The sequence below is a fragment of the Schistocerca piceifrons genome, chromosome 3 (genome assembly GCF_021461385.2).
Source record: "Schistocerca piceifrons isolate TAMUIC-IGC-003096 chromosome 3, iqSchPice1.1, whole genome shotgun sequence".
Classification (NCBI taxonomy): Eukaryota; Metazoa; Arthropoda; class Insecta; order Orthoptera; family Acrididae; genus Schistocerca; species Schistocerca piceifrons.
Window position 1 is genome coordinate 343912903 of NC_060140.1, and position 7561 is coordinate 343920463.

The window sequence follows — 7561 nt, forward strand, 5'->3', positions numbered from 1 at the left end:
GATTCCAACAAAGTGAGAGCTGGCCGAACTCCGTTGGCACTTATATACGGTTGCGCTCGTGGCGGCAACTCGCGGCCCGTACGCAACACGCGCGCCTTCGATCGCAATGCACTCTTAGCGCTCGCGGCGGCGTCTAGCGGCCCGTGCGCAAGTTGTGTAATTGCTGTCGCAGGTCGACCCTTAATCTATGATACAGAATATTACCCCAGCATATGTAAATCAACAGTAAAATAATTATCTAAGTTTATATGCGAAGTTCTGGCTTACGCCTAATAATCCCTTTCTAGAAATTTATTTACAATCCTAAATAAATCCTTTGCCTCTCAGGCGTTTTATGAAAATATTGATAAATACAATATATTGAACATTATTTCGTTTATTTGCATAGTAAGTAACGTAAAACTGGAAATAAGTTTCCATATAGGGCCTCAACACCACGACCCTTGTGTTACCATTCTGTACTCTTCTTACTGCATCAACCTCTGCCTAGAAACTACGCTACTATAAAATAGCCCATCTCTAGTACGGTCCTCGCCAAACATGCTATTTGCTCCAAACCCATCGCCGTCTGAAACTTCGACTTCTATCACTTTCATTTCTGGCCAATCCCTGCACGCACTTCAAATTTGGACGCGATCCCCTTGTCAGTTAAGAATGATAATGTCACTTATTAACAATAAATCGTTTACGTGCCAGTTGTTAGATCTACAGAACCAGCGAAGCACACTGGAGAAATAAACATTATTTGATTCTGATCATTTGGTAAGGTCATGTTTCATCTTTTGTGGGATCGTAACAAAATTGTTGCAATGGCGATCGATCTAAAAGTTTAAATTGGATTTTAAATATTCTGCATCAACAATGCACAAATTTATTTTCAATGCTGGTGCAGGAGATATGTATATATACAGATTTATTTTCAGAACAGTCATTAAATACTCGTGTTTCTCACTTGGAGCGCGCTTTATTTCCGCTTTTGTCAAGTTCCGCTGCAATTCACAAGATTATGTTTAACATACTTGAAAAGAGACTTTAATGCTTAAATTCAAGCGATTAACCCGATCATTTCATGCGAACAACTCCAAATATCACGGAGTAACAATGTATTGGATTCGCAGACTCGTGTCCCTGCTGGGAAATGGAGATGTCACAAGAAAGAAACGCACTGAGTGAAAGGAATACACCATTAGACGACTATTAAAGGCTAAGGATGCGAAGGTTCTAAACTTTTTCTTTAGTGTGGTCCTCCTAGCGGTAAGTGTAATGCTAATTACTCGAGAAAAATTCACAATATAGTCTCCTCAGTTGGATCCAAGCACACACTACAGGTACAGAAACGCATTTTTGTTGAATGCAATACTTTTATTTGAAATTTGTGTTCACTGAAAGGGGTAAAGGCATAGTTCTTATGTTCGTAGCCAATTAAATTTATTTGTATTTCAAATCACATGTGGAGTAAGTTGATCAGTTGTTGAGTAAGTTAAAATCCCGTTGATGCTGTCAGAGACTGAGCACAAGGTTGGTAGCATAAGAGTAGTCTTTTCAAGGGAATCGTCCTGGCAAGCGCCTTAATCAATCCGGAAAACCCATAGAAAACTAAATCTGAATGGTCTGACGAATTTTAACTCTGTTTTTCCCGAATGCAAGTTGTTTCTTACCAACACTATTAACCCGGTTGGTCTTCTTTTTACTGGAAATATCTTAACTTGAAATGTATGTTTCACAGAGTGCCTCATTTTTCAACAAACTAGTGTCTGACCCAATTTGGTTTTTAGTTGTAATTACAAAGTTTAAAAAACACAGCATAAATCATAATTCTTGGGGAAACAGTTCGATGGAGAATGAAGTGCATTCAAATGGAACATGGTCAAGCGTCTACCTTTGCCTTACACCACATATCTGCGGATATGATGGCGTCATCTATTGGTAGAGAGAGACTGATGCGTGCGCACCGTTTGATGTTGCATAGCGCTAGTGTGGTTTCACGGCGAAGAGAAGGTAGTCACACAAGTTATCGTCCGCTACCGAACATACAGGCGAGTAAGTAGGAACCACGAGGAGGGATTCGATTTTTGGCGGCGGAGGGAGTTGGAGCCGTGAAATGTATCGACGGATAAAGGCTGTGTACGGTGAGTACAGTCTGAGTCGTAAAAGTGTTGTGGAATGGCGCAAACGTTTCCTTGAGGGGCGCAAGTCACTGGAAGACGATGCTCGTCCTGGACAGGCTTATTGTATCATCACACCGGAAATGGTTGCGTAAGTGAATCCTTTAGTCTTGGACAACCGCAGAATCACCGTGGACGAGATCTATAGCTTACTGGGTATTAGCGTGGGCACTGCCCAGACAATAATGCATCTACACCTGAACTTTCGAAAAATCTGCACACAGTGGGTTCCCCACAAACTGACCGGCAAACAGCAGACAATCTAAATTGATTCATTTATTCTTTCTTCACCAAACGAGATCTAATAACCCATTAGGACTAAACGGAGATATCGAAAAAATTCCATTTCACCCATACTTTACTTTCAAGGATTCTATTACATTTGTATTAATAACTATTCTTATCAATTAGAATCTTAATAATTTTATTATTTTATAATAAAACACCATTCTGAGGTATCCAATTCTATCCTATTAATCAGATTTTATTCTAAATCATAGTAGTTGTTGTATGTTTATTAACATTAATTGGTAAATGACCAGTTGAAGAGCCTTACATTGTAACAGGGCAAATCTTAACAATTATCTACACTACATACTTCTTAATTAATGTCCATATTGCAAATGCATGAGATAAGTTAATTAAGGAATAATAAGTTAATTAGCTTAGGAAAAGCATATGTTTTGAAAACATAAAACTAGAAGTTTAACTCTTCTATTAACTTTTATTAAAAAATTTCACTAAATAAATGAGATAAATAATATCTTTAAACCAACAAAGAAAATAAAAAAATTGAAAAATAAAGGTAAAAAACTTTTTTAAGCCAAGTATATTAATTTATCATAACGGAACCATGGTAAAGTACCCCGAACTCAAATAAAGCCAAAGGATATAATAGCAAACTTAATAAAAAATACAAAAGAATAAAAATCACCACCTAAAAAAATTAAAGCAAATAATATTCTTATAAAAAAATTCCAGTCTACTCAGCTAAAAAAATTAAAGTAAACCCACCTGCACCATATTCAATATTAAACCCTGAAACTATCTCAGATTGACTTTCAGCAAAAACAAATGGAGTATGGTTAGTTTCGGCTAAACAAGAAGCAAAACAAGCTAAAGCTAAAGGAAAAGAAATTATAATAAATCAACAATAAAGCTGATAATTTATAATATCAAACATGTTAAAACTACCAATTAAAATAATTAAAGATAATAAAATCAAAGCAAAGGAACTTCATATGAAATTGTTTGAGCAACAGATAGAGAGAACGTAATAAAGAATAATTTGAATTAGAATGTCAACCAGCGATTGTAATGGTATAAACACTTAATCTAGTGCAACATAAAAAAACAAAAACCTATAAGAAAAAGAACATATATAAGTTAGTAAGGGAAAATTACTCAAACAGCCAAAGAAATTATTAAATTAAAAACAGGAGAAAAATAATAAAGTAAATAATTAGATATAATAGGAATTGGCTGCTCCTTACAAATCAACTTAATAGCATCACTAAAGGGCTGTGGGATTCCTACAAATCCTACTTTATTTGGACCCTTACGAATCTGAATATAACCTAAAACCTTACGCTCCAATAAAGTTAGAAAAGCAACACTAATTAAAACACAAATAACTAATAACAGAAAATTTAAAATAAACATAAATAAATCATAAAGTATCAATACTATTTGTAGAAAAAATCTACATAAATGAATTCTAAATTCAACACATTAATCTGTCAAAATAGTAAATTAATTAATATTAATCAATTTAAATAAAAAATATTTTAACCATATGGTCCTTTTGTACTAATATGGATTAATAGTCTTAGGATACAAACCGACCTGGCTCACACTGGTCTGAACTCAGATCATGTAAGAATTTAAAGGTCGGACAGACCTAATCACGGGGCTCCTGCGCCCGAAATTTTTCTTAATCCAACATCGAGGTCGCAATCTGCTTTGTCGATATGAGCTCTCAAAAACAATTACGCTGTTATCCCTAAGGTAACTTAATCTTATGATAATAAATTATGGATCAAAACAACAAACATAAATCTATAATATAATAATGAAGAGTTTATTTATTCTTCATGTCACCCCAACAAAACGTCATCATTGAATATAGAAAGACAAACAAAAACTATATAAAAGTAAAATGTTAAGCTCTATAGGGTCTTCTAGTCCTAAAGAAGAATTTAAGCCTTTTGACTCAAAAGTTAAATTCAAAAATTTATGAAGAGACAGTTGATTTCTCGGCAAGCCATTCATTGCAGCCACTAATTAAGAGACTAATGATTATGCTACCTTTGCACGGTCAAAATACCATGGCTCTTTAAAAATCCGCTCAGTGAGCAGGCAAGACCTCAAAAAATTTTCAAGAGGACATGTTTTTGATAAACAGGCAGAAATCAATTTTGCCTAGTTCCTTATAATAAGTTTACAAGGTAAAAATTTTATACAAATAAATATACTAATTCTATCATTATTAAAAAAATTTTAAAATTAAATCAATAATCTTAATAAAAAACATAAAATATTTATAAAATCAAAATAAAAAATAATCAACTAAAATGTAATCTTAAAGATAGCTGGTTTAAAGATCACTATTATATTTTTAAAAACAAATCATAGGTTATTAACTTCAAAGCTTATCCCTAAAAGAAAAAATAAGTTAATATTTATACTTAAAAAATTAAATAAAAACAATTAACTTCAAAAATTAAATTTTTTCTTAAGAAGCTTGATATCTTAGGAAACAGTTAACATCGCATTTCTATAATTAATTTAATAATAATTATGATACATTAACTATAAATTATTTATAAATAACCTAAATTGAGACAAGTAAATTAAATACTAAAATTTTGATAAACCCTGATACAAAAGGTACAATAAATAAAATTACTATAAATAATATTTCATAAAACATTTGCATTACCAATACACTATAATTTAAAAAATCAATTCTACAAAATATACTAAGACAAAATCCAACAAAATTGTTTATATTAAATAATTAAATAAAAAAAATAAATATAATAAAATAAATAATCAAAATATCCTGATTTGCACAAAAAAAGTGTAAGTGAGACACTTTACTAATAAGTTATATCTTGAACCTCTTCCTAGATACAGTTTCCAGTACATCTACTATGTTACGACTTACCTAAATTGAAGTTACCTTAAAATAATCAAAATAGAATAATCAATAATGAGAGTGACAGGTGATGTGCACACACCTCTGAGCCAATATCAGTTAAATTAAATAAATTAAATTACTATCAAATCCAACTTCATTAACAGTGTTTCATCATCAAATCCATTATAAACAAAAATCTATTGTAACCCACCTCCTCTTAAGTATAAGCTGCACCTTGACCTGAAATATTTTATAATTATAAATCTTGAGAATTATAACTCTAAAAAGATTGCCTGATAACGGAGATATACAAACAAATAAATTAAGTAGAGTAAATCGTGTATATCAATCACAGGGTAGGTTCCTCTGAATGAAATGAGATACCACCAAATTCTTTGGGTTTACAGACCTTAACTAATAGTACCCTGGTAAATATAATTAACATTTAAAATGATAGGGTATCTAATCCTAGTTTATTATTTAAATTTCACAGATTAATAAAAAGAGCTACAGATAAATTTTAACATTTCACCTTACAAATTTATATTTTAACCCTAATAATATAAACAACTTATCAATCATATAACCGTGGCTGCTGGCACGAATTATGCTGATACTAAATCAATTGCTAAATCCAAAATCACTTGATACTTAAACCAAATTACTGCAAAAAGAACATTTAGTTTAACAAAACTTACATATAATACAAAGAAAAAGTGAATAAACGAGTAAGAATAAAACTTTTAAGAACAAAAAATAAGAAATTTTAAAATTAATCAAATTAAGAAAAGGTGAAAGATTCAAATATTTAAAGAAAAAAAGAAAAAACAATCACAAACATTAACAAAAAAAAGAAACACACCCCCGTATGACCACGATAACTTCTCTATTATATATAAATAAAGATTGATATGGAACATGTATACCAATAAATGTATTATATTCTTTCTTATTTAATCTTTCTTTTCACTAATAATAAAGAAAGATTAAATAATATAATAAATATATTTTATACAATTATGTAAATTAATGTAATATGTTATTAATATAAAATTAACTTTTTATTAAGTTTATTTAAATAGCTAATAACTAAATAATCATAGATAATTTATTAATTATATTATTATTATTATGTAAATAATTACTTATATTAATTTAATAGCTTATATTTAAAGTTATTAATTTTATTTATTATATCCAACTATAATAATATTTAATATTAATTTACATATTATATATATATATGTATATATATAATATCATGACCTATTTTAAGCTAAAAACATAAGAAGCTATAACCCTTGGTAAATAAATGTATTAAAATAATCACTTAATAATAATAAAATAAACTTATAAGTATTTAAATTTAATTAAATGTAATATATTAATATAAATTAATTTTAGTTTAATATGTATATATATATATATATATTAAACAAAAAGAAATTAACCAAATCAAGACAAATTAATTCAAAATAACCAAAATAATACCCAACCCAATTTTTAAAAAAACTTTTAATTTTTATATTAAATAAATGAAGTGCCTGATTAAAGGGTTACCTTGATATGGTAAATTAAGTAATTAAAAATTACCTAGATTAAACAAATTACATAAGCTAGAATTCAACTACCTCCTTTAGTATCAAAAACTAACGTGCATCGTACACCTTAATGTAAAAAGGTAAGTTAAATAAGCTAATGGGTACATTCCCCATTTATAGAAGTATCAATCCTCTGCTTTTTAATGACCATCAACTCTACAAAACTTCTCTTCCTATCAACATTAATGATAGGAACGATCCTGTCAATTTCATCAAATTCCTGATTTGGAGTTTGAATAGGACTTGAGATCAACTTACTTTCATTTATTCCACTCCTAACAAGAAATAAAAATATAATAATAAATGAGTCATCAATTAAATATTTTATTGTCCAAGCAATAGCATCGACAATACTATTATTTTCAATTTTGTTGATTCAAATAAAGTATCCAATAGGGTGGGAAACAGAATTTATTCCATCAATAATAATCAGATCTAGATTATTATTAAAGATTGGAGCTGCACCTTTTCATTTCTGATTTCCAGAAGTAATCGGAGCTTTTAGATGAAATAACTGTCTAACATTAATAACATGACAAAAAATTGCTCCAATAATGGTATTATCATATTGTATTCAACTAAGAACTTTCATTTGCACAATTATCATTTTAAGAATCATTATTGGAGCAATAGGAGGTTTAAATCAATCATCT